This window comes from Acomys minous, assembly GCF_964271855.1.
Source record: "Acomys minous genome assembly, chromosome: 10".
In the NCBI taxonomy this organism is placed as follows: Eukaryota; Metazoa; Chordata; class Mammalia; order Rodentia; family Muridae; genus Acomys; species Acomys minous.
The window spans coordinates 64,902,260-64,925,344 of record NC_140491.1 but is presented as its reverse complement, the minus strand read 5'-3'; positions in this window follow the sequence as shown (position 1 = coordinate 64,925,344).

Below are 23,085 nucleotides of genomic sequence, written 5' to 3'. Positions count from 1 at the left end.
CAATGATTATACACTTGCATGTGGCTTAATACAGAAGTTTAAGCTGCTAGCGGCCACCAGTGAGTCTGTAAAACTGGGCCAGACAGTTCTAGAAACTCACTGCTAACATCTGCCCTAATAGATGCCCGGAATGTTACAGCCATTGAGAGCTTGATTACGTTGTGGAGAATCAAAGTTATAAATAGCTCAAGTTATCTATCAATCACAGCCTTGATTAAAATACACCAAGTTCTTTACATTTCAATCATAAAAGGACAATCATTAAGACTCCAAACATAAGGTCCAAGACCAATCACAGAATTTTCTAATATTGAGCAATACACACTTACTGGATTCGGTACTGGCTTTTTTTTTTTTTCTGAAGAACTACCACGGAAGCCAATAGTTATTGAGCCAAGCTGCCTGTCATGTGGAAACATCGCTCTTAAAAATAATTTTAATTTTTATTTTCTGCTGAGTATACCTTTACAAATGACATAGACTGCCGGTAAGAGCAGTGAGTGGCTGGAAACCACAACTTTGTGACTGTTTTTCCTGCCACACTGGAGAGATTTGTGTACCAGTATAGTGAACTTCAGAATGTGAGTCGTAGGATGAGAAAATTGAGTTAGCATACTAATCTAAGTTTACTCTCCCTGCCGTCTTAAACAAGGTATTTGGCCATTACTAAATTGAAATAAAAATGCCACCTAACCCAAAAAATTGAAGGGTGATGAAATGATTATTAAGAGTTATAAATTTATCCTGATAAGGATCCACATTCTTACAGATTTGTTTTCTATGATATCTTCCATTCAGAGAATCTTCGGTACACGTCTTTAACTTTTTGGCTTGTTTCTTCTTTACCTTGGGATTCTCAGTTCTTCAATGAACTTTATTCCCTTATAAGTTACTTGATAGTTATGAAGATTTAAATGAAGGTACTGTCATTTTCTGAAATTTGTTCTTAAATACACATATAAAATGCAAACCACCTTTCATTTCCCTGTAGAAGCAAACCAATGTAGATAGAACTTTCTTGCATCTAACACTTTAGTTAACTTGAGATCATTAAACTCCTTTTCATGGATGACCTCTACTTGAACTCATTTCTCTGGAAATAAAAGTTTAGTGAATCACTAATGCAACTTAGAAAGTAATTGGAAGACTTCACCAAATGAAGAAAATTCTCATTTTATAGAAACTTGGGACTAATTCAAATTTTTAAAAAAGCTTCATTGATGACATGAGTTAATTGTGCAGTTAACATGAAATAACCTTACCTAGAATTGCAAAGACTCTTAAGGCACCTTTTTTTTTTTTTGGCAGATATTGATGATTAAAAGACTCTTTAACAGAAAGTCAAATTTCTTGTATTTTCTCCAAGTTATATATTATAGAGATAGCCAGGCCTAATACTTTATATGACCAAATTCAATAAAATATTAAGTCACTAAATTTATAATCTCTAATATGAGACACGAAGATGGGATTTCCTCAAGCCTCAGTCTGTCCTTTTATCATTCTCTTTCTATAGTTATTCTATCTATTTTCACTGATTGTTACTTTATGCCTTGAAAGGTCAGAGATCCAAGGGTTTCTAGTGAGCTTTCTTTTCCAGTCGCATATGTACTTGGAGATTCAATCTATTCATCTCACTATTAGTAGCATTTTTTGTGCTACGGATACCCCAAATGCTCCACCTCTCAGCCTTATCAGCCTACCTGCTTATTATTACCAGCATGGATGTTTGATTTCCCACAAGAAAGAGAGTACACAAAAGAGAGATCTGGGAGAAAGATGTGTGTGTCTCTTTTCAACAAGTTATACTGGAAATTATGGAACGCAAATTGCATACCAGGTTGGTTCCCATGTTTCCCAGGACTGTAAAGTCTGAGAACATGCTTCTTTGGCACTCCAAAGTACTGGACTATTGGTAAAAAAAAGTCTCTACAGGAGGTGGCTCTAGTGAGCAATTATCATTTATAGTCATAGACTTGGGCACATGAAATGGCTGGGTAAGCCAGCAGAGAAAGTAAGGACAGAGCAGCAATAGCATCTATCATAGAATATTTAAAAGAAAAATATATTTTTACACATACTTATTTCGAGGGTGGGACATTGGGAAACATGAAGGAATGCCCACAGAGTTAAGAGGACAACTTACAGAAACTGACTCTCTTTTGATGAGTGAGTCCCAAAGAGCTAACTCAGGTCACCAGGCTTGGGAGCAAGCACGCTTGCCCTCTGGGTGTTCTTGCCAGCTAGAGATTCTCAATGAACCCCCAAATACCTACTAATTATATGTCAAAGTCACCTACATTCCCCTATCTCCATTCCCAGTAATAAAAACAAGCTACTGCCTCAGCTTCTTAGTTCTTTTTTTAATGCATTTTATTTACAATATAATTACACCACTTTCCCCTTTTCTTTCCTCCCACCAGTCTTTCACAAGACCCCTCCCTTAAACACCTTCCACTTCCCCCCATCAAATTGATAACCCCTTCTTCCTTGCGCAAACTTATATACAACCTGCTGACTCTGTTTCTATAATATGGTTCCAGATCTCACCCCTCTGTATTAGACAACCAATTAAGAATCTCATCTCTGAGAAAGGCCAATTTGTCCTTCTCTCAAGAGTATCCAGTTGCTTGTAGTTCTTGGTCTAAGAGCGTGAATTTATCACAATTTCTCTATTCCAAGCAAGCATATCTGTTGATATTGTTATTGCTCAGATATTGCTTATGCAGCCATTTCTATAAAGACTATTTCATTGGTGACTTCCTGGTATTCTGGATTTTACAATCTTTTTACCCCTTGTTACAATGTTCCTTGAGAAATAAGTGCTGGAGTCATGCTGCACATATATCCAAAGGCGCTAGGTTCCCCATCATCCATTGATCTCTGCATTGTATCTAGTTATGGTTTTCTGTGATGCTATCTGTTGGATGAAGAGATTCTTTAATGAGTAATAATACCTATACTAGCTAAAATATAGTTAAAGGGTTATATAGGCCTACTAAAGTGTCAGTAGTAAATTCTATCTTGGTTGCTATGAATTCACTGGTCCTGACTTGGTTTCTAGTACCAGAATATGGTTTTTCTCCTGTTATGTGGTCCTTGAGTACAATTAGACAGCTGTTAGTTACCAACAACATGTGAGTGCCAGTACTGCAAATGTATGACTATCTTGCCATTCTGATCACTGTTGTGGCTCATGGGTGTAACAGATAGGTAGCACTATGAATAATTGCCTCACTCCCTTGGTAGCTTGCAAAGTATTTTCTGGTACTATAGAAGCTAGTTAGAACCAGCAGGGAAAATCCTAGTCCAGTGTTCTAAATAAGTTCTAAATTATGTGTGTTTAGAATATGTATGCTATATGTGTTATATATAATTTATATAGAGGAGGAGAATGGGTGAGTAAGTTGGCTCAGTGTTTAAGAGCAACTGTTATCTTGATTCCTGGGGCAAATAAAGTTCTATTCAGAAAGACCTTTCCAATACTTAAATCTTCATGATGTTATGGCACTAGGAGATTATTCCTTTAACAGTTTTAGCATTTCGTGTCTCAATCTGTGGCCTTTGAACCGCTTGGAGCTATTTTTGTTCAGGGTTATAGATACAGGTGGAATTTTATTCTTCTGCATGGTAATATCATCCAGTTTTCCCAGCACCATCCAGGTCACTGATCCGTTTTTAGTTTGACTTTGGCACTTGGGGGTCAATCAAGAACTTCATTAATTTATTTTAGATTTCCAGCTTAATCAAGTACAGGTTTCAAACTATGTCTTAGTAATAATCTGAATTTCTTTGGTGTTTACTATAATGTCTCCTCCTTTCTTTCTGATTCTGTACATATGAATCCTCTATTTATTTGGCTAGATGGGTCAAAGGTCTGCCCATCTTGATTGTGTTCTCAAAGACACAGCTCTTAGAGTCTCGTATTGTTCTCTGATTTCTGTCATTAATCTCTGTTTTTATATTTCTTATTTCTTATCATCAACTTAGTTTGGGTTTGGTTTGTTCTTGTTTTTTTCAATTTCTGGGGTTGCATTACTAAGTCATTAATTTGTGCTCTCTTTGTTCTTTTAATGTAGGCACTTGTGGTTATAAATGTCCCCCCTCAAATTGCTTTTAATATTCTCCAAATATGTGTGTGTGTTATGTTGTGCTATGTTTTCGTTTTTATTTAGTTACAGGAATATTTTTGCTCATTCTTTGACCCACAGTTTATGCATTTTACAACTTCTTATTTGGTTTTTTTTTTCATCATTCAGTAATGAGTTGCTTAATCTCTAGAGTTTATGCACTTAGCAGAGTTTTGTTTGTCTTTGATATTAAGTTCTAATACAAAATGATCAGATGGGATAATTTCAACTTTTCTGAATTCGTTAAGGTTTTCTTTGTGTCCCTTACTTTAAAGAAGCTCTGAAATGATGCTAAACAGAATGCATATTCTTTGTTGCTTGGTTACACTATTGTTATATAGCTACCTGTTAGATCCAGTTGATATAGGATGTCATTTAGCTCTGATGTTTTTCCAGAGTTTGTCCAAGTGACCTGTTTGAAAAAGTAAGGCTTTGAAATCACTATTATTGAGTTTATGTTAATTTGTGTCTTTATTCCGATTAGTGTGTGTGTGTGTGTGTGTGTGTGTGTGTAATAATTGGCTACACCAAAGCTTGGTATTTTTTGTTTTGTTTTGTGATATTTCTTTGACTAACTGATCTTTTGATTAATATGAAGTGCCTTTGTCTCTTCTGATTAACTTTGGTTTGAAGTTTATTTTGTCCTTCCTGGTCCCATTTGTGTTTGTTTGTTTTTGTCCATGCTTTCACTTCAAAGTGATATCTGTCTTTAAGATAAAATGTATTTCATGTATAAGACAGATAAATATTTTATTTTTTTATCTTTGTCTTTTTGTTGGAGAGTTGAAATAATATTTAAAAGTATGATTAAAAGATGTATGTAGTTTATACTGTGTTTGTGTTTTTATTATACTTTGTTTTCCATTAAATTATAGTATTGTTGGTTTTCTTTCTAGAATCTCTTGATTTGATTATTCTTCTCTTCAGCTTAAAGTTTTGCCTCTAATATTGTTTCAGATTTTTGTTGTTATTTTTCATGAAAATAAGTCTTTCCTCTTCAACTATGACATATAATTTTTCTGAGTACTGTAGTCTGGGTTAGGAGTTGTGGCATTTTAGCTTGAATGCATTATTCCATGTTCTCATTTTCAGTTTTGATCAAGAAATCAAGTTTATCCTGATGGGAATTCTCTTTTTGTGACTCATTTTTCTTTTCTTGCAGGTTTCAATATTTTTCTTTGTTCTGTATTGTTAGTGTTTTAACTATTGTATACTCTAGAGATTTTCTTTCCTGGTCTTCTCTTGCTGAGGTCCTATATACTTCTTGTATCTCTTAGGGATATGTCATTGCTTCTGTGATCCTGTTAAAGATCTGGTCTATGTCATTAATTTGGGATTTTTATCCCCCTTCTATGCCTATTATTTGAATACTTCGTCTTTTGATGGTATCCCATATTTCCTGAGTTTTCCTTGCCTGTGCTTTTAAATTTTTTTTATATTATTTGATCATTGCATCTAGATCCTCGGCTTTCCCTCCAAATTCTTACATTCTATTTCTGCTTGGTTCATTCTACTTTTAAAGTTCTCTGAGTTTTCTAAGATGAATATTGACATTATCAAGTCCGTCTTCATTTTACTTGTGTTTTGTTCCTACCAACATTTCTGTCTCTATCAAATTCAGTTTCAAATTCTAAATTACCTTTCTCTTTTCTTTCAGTTGTGTACATCTGGTTGTTTGGACCTCACTCACATGCTTATCATCCTCTTGAAGTTCAATGAAGTGTTTGTTCGATTATTTTTTTTTCTAATTCCTTGGATCCTTTGACAGAGTTTAATATTGTTGTTTGTCCTGGAGTTAATCTAGGCACCACTCTTATAGTACTAGTGGGTTTGATGGGAGACATGCTCTCTTGGCTATTCATATATATTTATTTTATTATTTATGATTTGACTTGGGAATGTTAACTTCTTCCTTTGGTTGAGTGTCTGATTTATTCATCTGGTCTTTCTTATGCTGAAAAAGTACATGAGATATGTGACCTAAGCTAAGCCAGGTAAAACTAGTAGGTCAGCTGTTTAACTAGATCAGGCAAAGATAGCTCCCAAAAAAAGAGGTCTGGAGATAGGCCTGTGGTTGCAGAGATGCCAAAAGGTGGTGAGAAGGATGATAAAAGGATGGATTGTCTCATCAGTCAAAAGCCACCAACATGGACAATGACCTGTGGGTGGAGAGATGGTACCAGGCAGGAGGGAGGATGGGAGAGGTTGAGAAGGGATGAGAAAGAGAAGATGAGGCTTCCAAAAGTGGCTTCCAAATAAGAAAGATCTTGGATACCTGATTTGACAACAGGTTTGTGGGGCTACAGATGGAAATGAGCTAAGGAAGGGACAGGAAAATAAAAGGGCGGCATTCCCAATAAAGTCGGCTCCTTAACCAAATGGACCACAGGTCTGGGGCTAGGCTTATGGGTGTCGAGATAGTTGAGGTAGGGCTCAGTTCGAGAAAGGGAAGATTTGATTTATCGGGCTAACATGGTTCATAAACAAAGACGTTATGGCCTGGATATTTTTGTTTGATATGATGGCAGCTTGGGGGAAGGTTTGGGGGAATAACTCTATTATGTCTTGTATAATTTAGTGCTTCTAATAAGTGTCTCCATGTTCACCTTTACTCATCAGCAATAGATTGTCCTTTTGAAATCCAAATAACTTTCTTATATATAAATATAGTCATTTTCAAGTCAATTAATTGTTTCATGTTGCCTTTATAAATAATTTAAAAGTAAAGACCAAGATTTAAAACTTGCTGCAGAATCAGACCTCTGTCCCCACATTAAATGTACTTACAATCTCTCTCTCTTTCTCTCTCTCTTTGGACAGTTGATCTTCTAAGGCCGCATCTTCATCTCTCTGCCTTCTGGTCTTGTTTACCCTTATTTATTCCTGCCAGTTCTCTGTGTCCTTGGCTCTTCCTTATCACTCAGGTCTGTGGTTCAAAGACACTTGCTTAGAGAAGTCTCCTCTCGTCAATTTGTCTCATCCACAGTCCTATTTACAACTGTAATATCATTTTTCCCTGAAAAGCTATCACATCAGCCAAATTTGAAGCATGAAAGCAGAATATCAACTTTCTATTAGCCTTAATATCTCAAATCATTTCCTTCCACACTGAAAAATCCTGTAGCTTCTCTAGTTCTTCTCAAGTACTTACATTCTAATTTAGTAAAAGCTCTTACATTTTTCTAAATTTCTTTTACTTACGGTCTTTGAAACATCTTAGCTCCCCAGCATGGTACTTCTTTGGGCTAGAAGGATACGTTTTACATTGAGGGAAGGGTCTTTATAATTCCTTTTAGCTTCAGTTGCTCCCCCTGGCTACAGTCAACTGCATAGGCTCACTGTGTCTTCTTTAATTCGGAGCAAAGGCAGAACTGGGTGATTGTAAACCGGTTTATGCCTTATTAGCTTTCATAGGCTTATAGACAAAATGGCTTATTCTCTTTAAAGCTAGGAGATAGGCTAGGTGTTATTTTCTCACATGGTAATGCAGTACATGCTGGGTTATTATACGCTCTTGTATCCTTGGTATTTTGCCATCTTCTCTCCCATACTTGGTTTGAGGATCACATCATCCAAGCACTAATGAGTATTCCAGAGATTGCATCTAGAGAAGAGAAAATTATCTGGCACTGATAACCTAAAGCACACAGGATCTGCTGTCGTGATAGAGTTTTTAGAAGCTGCCAGCCACAAGAAATCCGTCAGTTCTTCCAGACTTCTGTTTTCCAAGGATCAAGTTCCCAATCATAAAACAACTTGTTCCATGGCAATGGATGCTCGTAGACAAAATTCTCTCCACCATTCTTAGTCCCCAGGCCTAGCTTGGTTTGCACACTTTATAGCTAGGAGGTATTTTGGCTACAGCTGTCAGCGATGATTCTATTCAGTCTTCATCAACCAATATAAGAGATCTGACATTCTCAAACTTGGGGCCACTTTGTATCAACTATTTTCACCTTTAATGCCTCTGTTAAAACTCAGACAGGAAGATAAGGAAAGCCTGATATAGCACCTTACTACTTACTCCTTTTTTTTTTTTTTTTTTTTTTCATCTTTGGCTCATTAAAACACCAACTACAAAAGTCCCAGTCTGCCTGACTGGTTGTCTCAGGAATCTGGAGGACTAAGACCAATTCCTATCATATAAGATGTGCTCAACAACTATTTATGGAATAAATTATTGGTAATATTTAGGTAACTGTTTTCATGCTTTCCGTATTCTTGTACTTATAAGTTTGGTTACTTTGCATCAATAAGCTGAGAGAAGCTGGGCAGTGGTGGCACATGCCTTTAATTTCAGCACTTGGGAGTCAGAGGCAGATGAATCTCTGTATGTTCAAGGCCAGACTGGTCTACGAAGTGAGTTCCAGGACAATGAGGGCTACACAGAGAAACCCTGCCTCAATATGTAAATAAAAATATAGAAAATATTCCGCATGCAGCATTCCTGTTCATGGCAAACTCACAACTCGTTCATCCCCATTCTCTAATTCTCATAACTACATCACATAACATGGTCTGCAAAGAGCCAAGAGAAGACATTCTTTAGGGCAGCTATAAATAGACTTCAGTCTGTTTATTAAGCAGGAAACTAAATGTTTCTGGAAAATGATTATTATATGTGATCAATTCCTCAGTATCATAATTATTGTTATCTTAATTATTATTATACGTTAACAAGCCTTTCCACTACTCTTTTGTGCATAGAAAGTACTAAGCCAACTACTTATGTGTATTTTCATAATCATAATAAGTAATAAGATGTAGATAAACAAAAAAAGTTTAAAAACAACAACAAAAGAGAGAAACAAAAGAACGAAAGAAACTCAGCACCTGAAAACATTTAAAAGGAAAAAGTGTGTTCTGGAAGTTCTCTCACCTGAAAAACATGTATTTTTCTTTACTGAGAGTCTCTTACATCATAGAAAAATATTTTCCAGAGTGACTGCTGGAGAAAATGCTATGATTAGATTCACAGAATCACAGAAAAGGTAAAATACACAAAATCTACTCCTGAAATGCTTTGTCCCAATTTCCTCCAAAATCTGGAAAGGAGAAGAAATAAGTAGAGAATGTTTTCAAAGGGTATCTGTGAGACCACCAAGTTTATTATAAAGACCAAATAATATCAAGTCGTATTTGAGATCAGAGAAATCTAAAAGAGCAGAAGGCATTTAAATGAAATGTTGTCAGTCCTTAGAGGCTAAGGATAAGTTGCAGTTCTCGCACCAAGCATAGGAGTAGCTTCTTTCCTGAAAATACAGGAGACCTTTGTGGGGCATTGTCATAGGATGCACTCAGTGTGGAATCTTCCAGATGAGGAAACTGGTCCAGCTTAAGGAATGTTAAACTGAGATAATGCGGCAACATGCATTCTGCCCTTAACATGAACTCATGTAATCAGTATACATCTCTCTCTGCTTCTATAAAAGTGAAGCCGATCATTAAAGGAATTGTGTGAATCAATGAAATAGGAAACATTCAGTAGAAGAATGCAGCAACCGTTGCTGGTGAAGAGATAGAATTTGATAGAGCAGCTTCCCCAAGTATACCTCGTGGGATGAGATGATGGGTCTTGCCTCTCACCTAAGATTCATCTTTGTTCTCCTGTTTTTAAAATAAATTTCTTTATTCACCTTACATCCTATCACAGCCCCCTCCCTCCTTTCCTCCTACTTCCCCTTCCACCTACTCCCCCCCTTTCCTCCCTCCCTTTCTCCCTAGAAAAGGGAAAACACCACCCGACCTGCTCCAGCACATCAAGTTGCATTAGGACTAAATGCATCCTAAAATGGTCCAGGCCATGCTTGCTCTTCTGTTGGTGGTTCAGCCTCTGTGAGTCTCCACGGTCCTTCGTGAGTCTCTGTTGGTCTTCTTGTGGATTTCTTGTCCCCTCCAGGTCCCTCTGCCCTTCCCCCAACTCTTCCACAAGATCCCCTGAGCTCCACCTAATGTTTGGCTGTGGGTCTCTGCATCTGTTTCCATCCCCTGCTGAGTAGAGCCTTTCAGAGGACTGTCATGCTAGGCCCCTGTCTCCAAGTATACCAGAGTATTATTAATAGTGTCAGGGTTTGATTCTCTCCCATGGGGTGAGGCCCAAGTTGGATAATCACTGCTTGACCCTTCCCTCAATCTCTGTTCCAACTTTATCCCTGTACACCTAGTAAGCAGAGTAAATTTTGGGTCATAGGTTTTGTGGCTGGATTGGTGTCCCCCTCCCTCTACTGGAAATCTTGCCTGGCTAGCTTGTGGCCACTTCAGTCTCAATATGCCCCGCTGCTAGGGAGTCTCAACTAGAGTCACCCCCATATAGTCTCAGAAGTAAACTGCCAAAGTGTCTATGATTTCTAGTCCTTGATGATCCTTCTGGTCCCAAGCACACACCTATAGCCTCTTGGTGGGCATCTTAGTTAGAGTTATCATTGCTGTGAATGAAATACAAAACAAGTTGGAGAAGAACATGCTTATTTGGTTTATGCTATCAAATCACTGTTTATCACTGAAGGAAGTCAGGACAGGAACTCAAACAGGGCAGGAACTGGAGGCAGGAGCTGATGCAGGGGCCACTGAGGATTGCTGCTCACTGGCTTGCTCTCCATGCTTTGCTCAGCCTGCTTTGTTATAGAACCCAGAACAATCAGCCCATGGGTGGCCCCACACACAATTGACTGGGTGATCCCATCCCAATCACTGATTTAAAAATTGTTCTACAGGCTTGCTTACAGCCTGATTTCATGAATATATTTTCTCAATTGTGACTCTTCCTCACTGATGACTCTAGCTCATATTAAGTTGACATAAAACTAGCCAGCCCAGTGAGTATCCTATGATTTGTTGACTCGGGGAGAGAAGACTTGAGCATGGTTTACTGAAAGTAGTGCAAGCTATGCAGGTACCACCCAGAAGTGGACAGCCACAGCACTACAGGGACAATCCAGAAAGACGGGGGTGGGGTGGGGGGGGAGAATGTTTGGTAGGACTTGGTTAGTACACATGTTTGTATATTTCGCTTGGAAGGAGAAATGGTCAGATGTGTGATTGTTTACTGACTAATAGGCTAAAGCTAATGCACTAGTTGGATTGTCAGTGACTTGAAAAGAGCATAATTGGAAAATAGTTGAGGAGGACATTTGGTGAAGAAATGTGTTGATAGATCTCTCCAGATGAGCAAAGTATGTGAAGATACTCATATCTCATGTAAATGTTCATCCAAAGACAACTTCAGCAGAGGACTTGATTTATCAAGTGCATAAGATGACCTGTAGACAGCTAGCCTCTTTCCCAAGCCACCTCTAGCCTTCACCTAGTGGGCTCATGAATGAAACGGCTATGGTGACTGGGATGGAGACGATGCATGGGCTTAATAGTTCTGGTCCCCTGAGTAACTGTAACTAATACACATGAGGTATGACAACTCTGAACATTGGCCCCATTCTTATTCTTAAACTCCATGAACTCAATATCTGATGCTCTTCCTAACCTATGTTCAAATAAAGTTGTCCTCTATCATTGAATTTCTTTGACAGAAACCTGAGAATCTCATCATTTTTAGTATTTTACACAAATGTATATCCTTAATGTGGCAATTGAGAAGTCCGTAATTTATTATTTACATCTCTATTTAGAAGTATGTAAGAAAGACTAAAAAATATGAAACCAGTTTGTCACCAAAAAAAAAGCTGAAAGGACATTTTAACTCTTTGGCCAAAAATTGTCACAGATGGCTGAAATTTGCCTCCAAGCCAAAGGCACATCTATGTATGCACTAGAGGCTATTTCTATTTCAAATTTACATGGCTTCTCAAATGCTCCTTTTCTTTCACTGTAATATTTCCTCACTTCTACACAAAATCTTCCATTATTGTTTTTCTTTTATTACTTTTATGTTTATATATACATTTATATTATTACATTTATATACAATAAACCATATACAGCAAGAAGGGCCATGAAACAATTAGTAATTATGTAAATGTTGCATTCATAGTGTTTTGTCTATTCCTATTTGGCAACCTTGGTGAAAACATCTTTTTCTGTCTTGGTGAATCTACAATTCTGAATATCTCATCTCTATCAACCTAAAAACATCTATGTAGATCTAAAAACAATTTAACCCCTACACAACTAAGCTTAATTGTAAAACTAAACTATCTGATCTTCAACCCCACCAGAGACTTGAAAAGAAATAAAATTAATTATCCGAGTAAACAAGAAGTGCAAGTTAGCAGCTTCCCAAATGAGAAAACGACAGAGACCGTTTGCTGCCTCATCAGTCACCCAAAACATTCTGTACCGTTGAGGCATCATCTTCAGCCCTCTGGCCTAGTATATCTGGCAGACATATTTGTGAAGCAGGAATTCTTCCATTCTTCATATTAGACAAAAGGGGACTGTCATGGTGTCCATTACACAAAGGGGGGAGGAGACACTGGACACATTAGTTACCTTTAATACCTGACATTTGTGTCTGGTTCTCTTTCTGATGATTAAATTTTAAAGCATAAAATTAGGTTGTTACAAAACCCTGGTTTTACACGGTGATTCTGATCTATACTTAAACATATATTTTTCTTAGCGGGAACTGATTGTATCACACAAATCTCTCCAATGTGACTTAAGCTACTAGACTTTTGCTCTTCCTGCTAAGAAAATATAAATCATACTTAAGAGGGTTTTTGTAAGTCTAGAGCCCAGTCCTTGGGAACAAAGATACAGCTCAAAATCATTGAATTATAACTTACAAAAACCAGGAATTTAAGACTGAAGCCCTGCCAGATTAAGCCAGTGTAGCACAAAGGGTGTGCTGGTAATTTATAGTCTCCAGGCAGCCCAGGCGTCCATTATCACGATGACAAATGCACTGTCATTGTTAGGGGAATATTTCCTAGTCAGGACTTCTTGTTATGCAAGGCAGGTTTGGTATGCCATGCAGCATGATAGCAGTGAAGTCTACAGGAGTTTACAGTGAATTCCAATTACTAACATAGTACAGTTAATGGAAAATATGTGCACTGAAGGCATGGGTTTTTATATGAGCCTTCAATGATTTATACTATGATTTATATTAGCATTTTTTTTTGGTATGAAAAAGCACAATTTGGTAGAAAACCACTTCATTTATAACATATGTTTAAGATAACTTTGCATACAATATAATGAAGATACATTAGATACTAATCTATGTAAATGTAGTATTTTTATTTTTAATGACCACAAAAACATTGTCCCCTTTTCTGAATAGGTCAAAAGTTCCTACTATAAAGGAGTGGTGTGAAAGATAATGTCTTTAAATTTAATCTAGCACCTCTTGTGTTCATTTGTTAGTTTAACTCCATTCTGTAATTAACATTTGCTATATATTGGTATCCTGCTTTTTAAAATATTATTATAAATTTAAAAAATGAATAATCATACCTGCTAAGTTCAAATGAATTTGTAATCTACAACTTGCAGTTTCTTCTGCTATGGAGACCAACAGCTATATTTTAAACACTTAAGTGACGTGTGTGTGTGTGTGTGTGTGTGTGTGTGTGTGTGTGTGTGTGTGTATCACACTCAGACATGTAGATGAAGTCATTATTATGATGGTTAGTTTTTGTCAGTTTGACAGAAACTAGAGTCGTCTGGGAAAGGGACCCTTTATTGAAGAATTAGCTGCCTCAGTGTGGTCTTTATGCATGCCTATGGGGAATTTCCTTGACTGGTGGTTCGTGTGGAAGGGCACATCCTACTGTAAATGGTGCTATCCCTGGGAGGTTGAGTCTGGGATGTATAAGAAAGGCAGAGTGTCAGTAAGATTTCATCTGTAGTCTCTGCTTCCGTACCTGCATCCAGGCTCCTCCCACGGCTTCCCTAAATGAGTGTCCCTCAGTGTGACAGGAAAGGCTAAGCTAAAATAAACTCTTTCCTCCCCAAGGTACTTCTTGTCAGAATGTTTTACAAATGTAACGGAAACCAAACTAGTGCCACGCATTCACGTGCATGCAGCCTATATGAATATACTTATACATTCTGACAAAAACAACAGAATGTAGCCCAGACTAGACAGTCCCAGAAATTCTCCAGCTCAGTCTCCTAAGAACTTGGATTACACCTACAAGCTGTTGAGCCTGACTATTTATTACTATTAAAAAAATTACTTATAATATCAGAAAAATCTTCTGATACATTTGTAAAAATAAGTTTCTGAAATACATACACACTCTAAAATTTGAGATGAAACTATACAATCTGTATCTTTTCCATGCAATTTATATATTTTAAAAGAAGCTCCTTAATATTTCAAAAGCAGTACTTTTGGGAACTGTTAACAGAATCTCTCAATGGTAATCTCTCTCTCTCTTTTTTTAAGTGGAACTAAAAACCGTGATGAATATCTATGTCTTCTGTTCGGTGTCTATTCCCCATGTGCAAATTAAGCCTACAGAATCCACATGAGTGATAAAATAACTATACTCCTTACCAAATAATTGTGGCTCTATTTGAACAAAAACTCAAAAGCTTCTTCTCAAAACAAAACAAAACAAAACAAAAACAATTAATCAATTTCCCTAGCCACCATGTGATCTGTATTTAATTTTCAAAGTTTATTTCAGTAATTAGTACATATTTATTATATGTTTGTTTGAGAGTCTCTTAAATACTTGTACTGTATTTTGATCATACTCATCTGGTTTCTTACCCTTCCTGGTCTTCTTTTGTCACCATGTATATTATCAGCTCTTTTGAGTGATATTCCCCTCTAAACTTTCCGTGCTGCCTTTAAAAATAAAATAAAATGAAAGCCCTGAGTCTACTCTGTGCCACCTGTATGTATGTGGTTGTAGGGCTACATTGGAGTCTTCAGGGTATATCCATGAAGAAAACATATTCTTCTCCCAGCAGCCATTAGCCAAGAGTCGCTTCTGAGCTGCTAGGATGAGCTCCTCACTTATCCATGTGAAATTTTGGCTAGCTTGATCGTGTGGAGGTCCAATGCATGTAGTTCCAGCTTCTGTGAGGTCAGATTTACAAAGGCCTTGTCATGTCCAGCCAAAAAAGCTTAGCTCTTACAAGCTCTCCACCTCCACGTCCATGGTAGCCCCTGCACCTTCTGAAGAGGGGTGGCAATAAAAATGCCCTGTGTACAGCTGAATAGCCCATATTCTCTTATCATTTGCACTTTGATTAGTGGGGAGGGTGTCTTTATATTAATTGCCAAGTATTACTACAAAAAGAAACTTTCTCTGATAAGGTGAAAAATGTAATCTATGGGTATAATGATAGTAACTTAAGAGAAAAATAATATCATGTCCACTTAGCAGAATAAATACCTAGTGTTAGTTTCTCCCCTATGTCACATGACCTACCCAGTCATAAGTTTTCTCACCACATTAATAGTACCAAGCATGAGTTCTGCCTTGTGGAGGAGGCTCGAAATTCAGTCAGAAAAATGATGGTTTTTATTGTGGCATTTCACAATATTCTTCTTTGTCTTAGTTTTTAAAAACTGAAAAAGATGAGGATTAGAATTTGACTAACCCTTTGTCATATAGCATGAATTTCAGGTGCTTTTCTTCAAAAGAGCTGGCATTACACAGTCAGAGTTGAGTGCTATTATCTGTCATATGAGAGGAGAGAGAGTCTGTCCTTGGTGCATCCATCTCACCACTGGAAAAAGAAACCTAGCTGCGGTTGCCTTATTGATCTTCATTTCCTGAGTATTGCTTCTCTTGTGTACATTTGTCGGGGATAACTCACTACAGATGCATTTCAGTAATCCAAGAGGAAACATCATTTTATTTTATTTTATTTTATTTTATTTTATTTTATTTATTGTCAGCATGTCTCACAAATTGGAATTCTTTTCATATCTTATTTAGTAGAACTTAAGCAATGCAGATCTTTATTTAGAATTCCACTTATGTATTTGTGGTGGTTTCAGTGGGAATGTCCCCCATAAACTCATATATTTGCACATTTGATCCCCAGTTACTGTTTGGGGAGAATTAGGAGGTGTGGCTTTGCTGAAGAAAGGATGTCGTCATTGTGGGTGTGGCTTTGCTGGAGGAAGGATGTCATCATTGGGGGTGTGGCTTTGCTGGAGGAAGGATGTCATCATTGGAGGTGTGGCTTTGAAAGCTTCAAGACTCACCAACCATCAGATAGTTCACTCTGCTTCCTACTTCCAGTTTGCCATGTGAGCTCCCAGCTCCTGCTCCCACCTCCACGTTTGCTGCTTGTTTCCATACTTCTGCTCAGCCATCATGGATTCTTACCACTCTGGAAATCTGAGCTCAAATAAACCCTTTATTCTATAAGTTGCCTTGGTCCTGTTCTGATGAGACACAGCAACTGAAGCACTTGGTGCTGGAATATGAAGGATGCACATAAAACAGGATAACTACACTGCAACACAGAGACTGATGCACCAACCAAGGACCATATATGATGTGGACTGGGACCCTCTGCTCAGATGTAGTAGAAAGGCAGCACAATTTCCTTATGGGCCCCACATATATGGAGTAGAGACTACTTATGACATGGACTCTGGATCCTCAATTTTGATCATTTCCCCCAGGCAGGGAAGCTTTGCCAAGACACAGACTGAAGAGGATACACATAGTACAAATGAGAGTTGATAGGTAAAGGCTAGATGTTAGGGGAGGAGGCCTCCCCTTTCTGAGGACTAGGGGAGGGATGGAGAGGGGATGAGGGAGGAAGGGGGGGTGGGGAGATGAGGGAGGGGGATACAATCAGGATGTGAACATTTCAAACTGCAGAACAAGCAGGTAACTTATATTGCTAATCCCACTACATGGGAATAAATCTGAGACTGGCTGAGACATGAATGTTTATGCACAGACAATGCTTCTTGTTGGCTACAGAAACCCTGTGATTTATTATTACATGCCATTCTTCATGTGGCATGAATGAAGATTTACAAATGTCTTTTTTCTGCACATATAAAGAGCAGAGAACCAGCCTTGATTGTTCTGTGCATCATGCATACCTTATACATTTATAATTTTGGACTGTATAATGCTTGTGAGAATTTATATGTTTTTTAGAACAAAAGAACCGGGCACTGGCGCTGGATCAGACCTGACAGGATTCATTCCTCTCAGCATGCTAGATATTCAACTTTTACCTCTATCTTTTCCAAAGATCAAAACAATAGCTCAACCCATTGGAATTGTCTTTCCATGCTGCAAAGGCATGTGGAAGTCTAGAATGTCAAATTCCCTTGTAAGAACCAATTTGATGTCTCGTCAGTTAGTGGTAGATGTGAGCAAAGATTCATCCAGCAAAAGAAGGTTCAAGATAAACATGGACAGGACTAGAAATAATATGGACTATTCCTCAAGAAAGCTAAAGCTCATGTCCCATCCTGAGTTCTTGGCATCTTCCATTCCTGGTACCTTACATTTGCTCCACAGGCCTAATCTGTTCATGTCTTTCAAACTCTTATATGCAAGGAACTCCATAGTGGCTACTTTGGGTCAGATCTGTAAGATAATCTTCTGGTTTATCTACCATAGGAAGCCACCAAACCTCAATTACTATTCTCTAGATAAATGAGGCCCTCTTCTACATCAGGGCTTCTGTACTTGTATTTCTTCCTTCAACTGTTTTTCTCCCAAATCTTTGCACATCTTACTTGATTATACTTCACTTAAACCCTGACAGTCACAGATAGCTGTGTGCTGCCCTGTGGCTTCCGGGGATTGAACCCAGGTCCTCTAGAAGGGCAGCCAGAGCTGTTAACTGCTGAGCCATCTCCCCAGTTCCCATTTGACCATTTTGAAGTAATCTTTTCCCTGGCCACTACACGTAGTTTCATATTGTTTGCACGGTCTTATTCATATTTACTTTTATTTACATAAGTCTATTTTATTTACTAACGATCAGATTTGTGAGGTATCCTAGTTTGCTTTTTTGTTGTGATAAATACCATGAATAAAAGCAACTTGAAGAGGAAAGGTTTTGTTTCTTCTTAAAGTCCGTCATTGATGGAAGCCTCAGCAAAAGCAGAAACTACAGACACTGCTTAGTGGCTTACCCTGTCCTACTCTTGTATACTGTCAGTCTCTTTATACAACCCAACACCAGGGTAAGTTCGACCTTCTAATATCAATTAGCAATTTAAAAAAATGAGCATTTTTAAATCCCTACAGACAGGCCCACAAACAAATCTGATCAAGCCATTCATCACTTGAGATTCCTACTTCCCAAAGGACTTTAGGCCTGTGTCAAGTAGACAGCTGAAGCTATTACAAGAGAGCAGAAATTTTTCTTTTAATCATTTTTTTTAATTTTTCAATTATTACCTTATATCTGTATGCATGTGTGAAGTGTAAACATGTCAAGGTCAGAGTACAGATTGTGGGGATTGGTTGGTTCTTTCCTCCCATGACTAGATAATGGAGATTAAACTGAAGTCATCAGACTTGGTAGCAAGCATCTTTGTGTGCTGGCCTACAAACTTTTTAACAGCAGTATTTTTCTTGCTTCAAGTAAATTATACATATGAGACTCTTAGTAAATAAATATTGGACGATGTGTTATTATTTCCTGAATGAGTAAATAAGTGACCAACTGTTTCAGATTTATTATACAAAATTAAACCAAATATTTTAACAAATCTGTTTCAGAGTTTCCAATAGAAACTGGTCCAATCCAATTCTGGATGACCTGTGAGCTCTTATCCATCTGTCTGCTCATATGCGGGCTAGTTTATATAAACTGGACACAGACTAGAGTCATTTTATAAGAGGAACCTCAACTTAAAAACAGTGTTGTCATCAGACTAGCCTTTGTCTAAGGCTATACTGCATTTTGTCCATTTGTGATTGGTGTGGGAGGACTCGGGTCACTGTAGCTGGTACAACCCCTGGGTCCGGGGATCATGGATGATCTAAGAAATCAGGCTGAGCAAGCTATCAGGCTGAGCAAGACAGTAAGCAGAGTTCATTCATGGCTTTGGCTTCGGTTTCTGCCTTCAGGATCTTGCATCCTTGCATGGTGGGCTACAAGCTGCTAGGTAAAAGAAACCTTTCTTTCCTGAATCACTTTGAGTTATGATGTTTTATTATAACACACATCCTAACTAAGGTGGATGACTAGCCCTTGCTCATATTATGCAGGGATGAGATGGAACCAGTTCACAGGGTGCAAAGCAGAGGCACTTAGGACACCAAGGGATGCGGAACTTTAATAGCTTTATCCCGACAACAGGTTGGACTTCCTGAAAAACAAAGCTAGCTCACAGGGAAAGCCCTGATTGAGAATCTTATTTTTGGAAATTATATTGACCTCTCTAAATACCAGCCTTTTGTCTCTAATTTTGAATTTTCTCAATATTTATAAAATTCTTTTGTCTTAGGTAGGGTTTCCATGGCTGTGAAGAGACGCCATGACCATGGCAACTCTTATAAAGGAAAACATTTAACTGGGTCTGGCTCACAGTTTCAGAGATTCAGTCCGTTATCATCATGGCGGGAAACACGGTAGCATGCATACAGACATGGTGGTGGTGAAGAGAGTTCTACATCTTGACCCACAGTCAGCAGGAGACTGCGTGCCACACTGGCTGGACATAGCTTGAGCAAAGGAGACCTCAAAGCCCACCCTAACAATGACATACTTCTTCCAACAAGGCCACACTTCCTAATAGTGCCACTCCCTATGGGCCAAGCATTCAAACATATAAGTCTATGAGAGCCATACTTTTTCAAACCACCACAATTTTCTCTGTATTTTATGTTTCTATAAGCAACTAATTATTCTTGGGGTTATTAATTTTGAGCAATCCGTATGAATCTGGCACTTTATAAGAAAGAATTCCTTATCTTAATTTCTTTTTTAAAAATGGAGACAGGGTTTTTCTGTATAGCCTTGGCTGTCCTGGACTTGCTTTGTAGACCAGGCTGGCCCTGAACTCAGAGATCCGCCTGCCTCTGCCTCTCTGTGTACTGGGATTACAGGCATGTGCCACCACATCCAGCTTAATTTCTAAAATTTTACCTGAGACAGTTACTATTATCATCTAGCAGCCCTGCTATTCTGCCTCTAGGTTGCTTAGCAACCTCTGATGTCATCACCTGCCACTGGTAGGCATGTGCCAGAACTGCACACCAGCACCAGATATAAAGGATCTACCTGTTACTGTGCTCTCCCTTTCTCTCTCTCTCTCTCTTTCTCTCTCTCTCTCTCTCTCTCTCTCTCTCTCTCTCTCTCTCTCTCTCTCTCTCTCTCTCCTCTGTCCCTCTGATTCTCTGTCTCCCACCCTCCTACTTTATACATTCATCTCTCTCATGGCTCACTCAGACTATATCTTCTTTCCTTCTCTCTTGCCCTTCTCATAACAACAAACATCCTCATACCACATCTGTTGTGCAGTGCGTAATTTCTTAATCATAACAGTCACTATGAGTGTCTTCATTTTTCATATAACTAAATGTGAAATGATAAAATATAAAAGTTGTCTCTGATCATGTAGTTGCTTATCAACACATTTAGAATTTGAACCTAAGAGATCAACTGCCGTGGCTCCACTAACTAGGCTACATTATTCATTCGTCACAAAGTAGTCTTTGTTTTTCTTAGAAGCATTGTCCTGATGAGATAAACACATATAAATACAGTTTTATTACATTTTTGTTTGTGATGCTGGGGGGGGGGGCAAATCTAAATTCACACAAGCAAGGCAAGCACTCTACTATCTGGACTATGTACAATAAAATTTTCAAGTATTACACGAAAATTGTTAGATCTTAAGCCTAGAATGAATGGCTAACTGAGGTATCCATTAAGATATCAAAGTGGGGGGGGGGGGACGACTGGAGAGATGGCTCAGAGGTTAAGAGCACTGGCTGTTCTTCCAAAGGTCCTGAGTTCAATTCCCAGCAACCACATGGTGGTTCATAACCATTTGTAATGAGATCTGGTGCCCTCTGAATACTGTATAAATAATGAATAAATAAATATTTTTTTAAAAAAGATATCAAAGTGGACTGCCAACTTCTCCCTAAATTTCTCAATCTTTCCCTGTTACAGGGCCATCCTGGCTGGCATACTCCTTCTCCTGCCCTGGATTTCTCCAGTCCAGGAGCTGTGCTGTCTTTTCAAGCTATGTTGGCTATGACCATCTCTTGGCCAGGATGCCCCTATTGGTTGGCAGCTGCTCTTCCCTCTCCCCTTCCCCCTCTCCTAACATGGCCCAGCTCAGTCTAGTTATGTCCACTCTACATTTTCTCAGCTTTATGTGCCTCCCTCTATGCTCGCCCTCATATCTACACTAAGTTTTATCCTCTGTCATACCTAGGAATAGTCATGTTCTTTACTTTTTTACTTTTTTTCTATTCAAAAAGTATTATTACATAAATATCTGAAAACATTAAATGTATACTTGGATCTGCATAGTTTTATATTCCATGAATATTAACTCTTTATGAATTTCTGATCTCATTTTTTGGATGTGGAGATCACTTAATTTTTCTTGGCTCATGGTAGCAGAGCAAATTTTTCTCACTAGAAAGTATCAGGCCTTGAAATACTGTGTACCATACTATATTTTCTCTTTGGGTTTTGACAGAAACTTCTAAAAGCAAGTGTCAAAAAACAGTCCTAGTTATACTAATTTTAAGAGGAAACAACTCAATTTAAGCAGAGGCCATTTTCTTTTTAAAATATTTCTATTGTTCTTGTTCCTTTTTTGCTGTCTTTGTTTGTTGTTTGTTGTGCTGGGTATCAAACTTGGGGCCTTGAGTGTGCCTTACACCTGCTCTGGCACCTGTTTAATGTCTTGGGCCATATTTACAACACTAAACTAAACACACAACTTATAAGGCGGAAGGTTCAGAAGAACAGAATTCGTCATTCATCCTGTTTATCATCTACCATACACAAGGCACCATGCCTCACTGAATGATTCATAGGGATACGCAAAATAACATTCCAAATTTATATTGTTTTGTTTTTTTCATTGTATTCATACAAATTTTAGACATTAATATATCACTGCCTCAAATCTTTTGTAACATCAGGTAACACAGGACAAATTCAATAGCTGCATCTACTGGCACTATGTGGCCTTCTGTTGTAACTGGACAAGACATGCAAAGTTTCCTTCTTGCTGAGACCATTTCAGGTTTAACTAGAATTTGATCTCCTTGATGAAGAATCCCATGAAAATTTTTTCCTTACTATATTTTAGGAACCCAAGGTTTCGACGTCCTGTCCTAGCTAATTCATTTTAAGCCTGTTTGTGTGGAAACCTTCTACAACTAATGACTTAATTTAGCTGCTTCTGTTAATCTGCCTGCTTCTGCAAAGGCCTGGCCCCCACCCCGCTAATTAAGGTGTCAAGGATGTGTTTTTTGCTTTTAAAAACCCTGTGCCCTGGACATCTAGGTCCACCCAAATAAAGATGGAATAAAGCCTTGCAGTTGGCTATAAACCAGTCTGAGTGGTCATCTCTGGTGGGATACCTGTAACACTATCACTAAGTTTCAGGTATGTGAGGAGATGGTTTTCTGTATAAAACAGTATCTAGTAAACCAGGCACAATGGTTTACCCTTGCAATCTCAGCACTCAGTAGGCAGAACCAGCAGGCTTGCCATGAGACAGAGCCAGCCTGGGTAATATAGTTTACAGACAGCCTGGAGTATAAAATGAGAGTCTGTCTCAAAAACAGACAAAATTTAAAAAGGAAAAGAAAGAGAACTTGTGTGAAATGATCCATTGTGAGAAAGTTATAAATCACCTCACTTTATTAAGCAAATTAAAAGTATAGTGAAATGACCAAAAGTAGGCTTGTGCCTGGGGAAAACTCTCCTGCCTAGACTAAAGATGTTAAGGTTTTAAAAGTCAAAAGCTTGCCATTACCTCACCGCTGGTGCAGACCAGGAAGTCTTTGCTACAAAGTAAGCACTGATGTGTAAGACATCTTAAAAAGGCCCTTCCTCAGGAAGA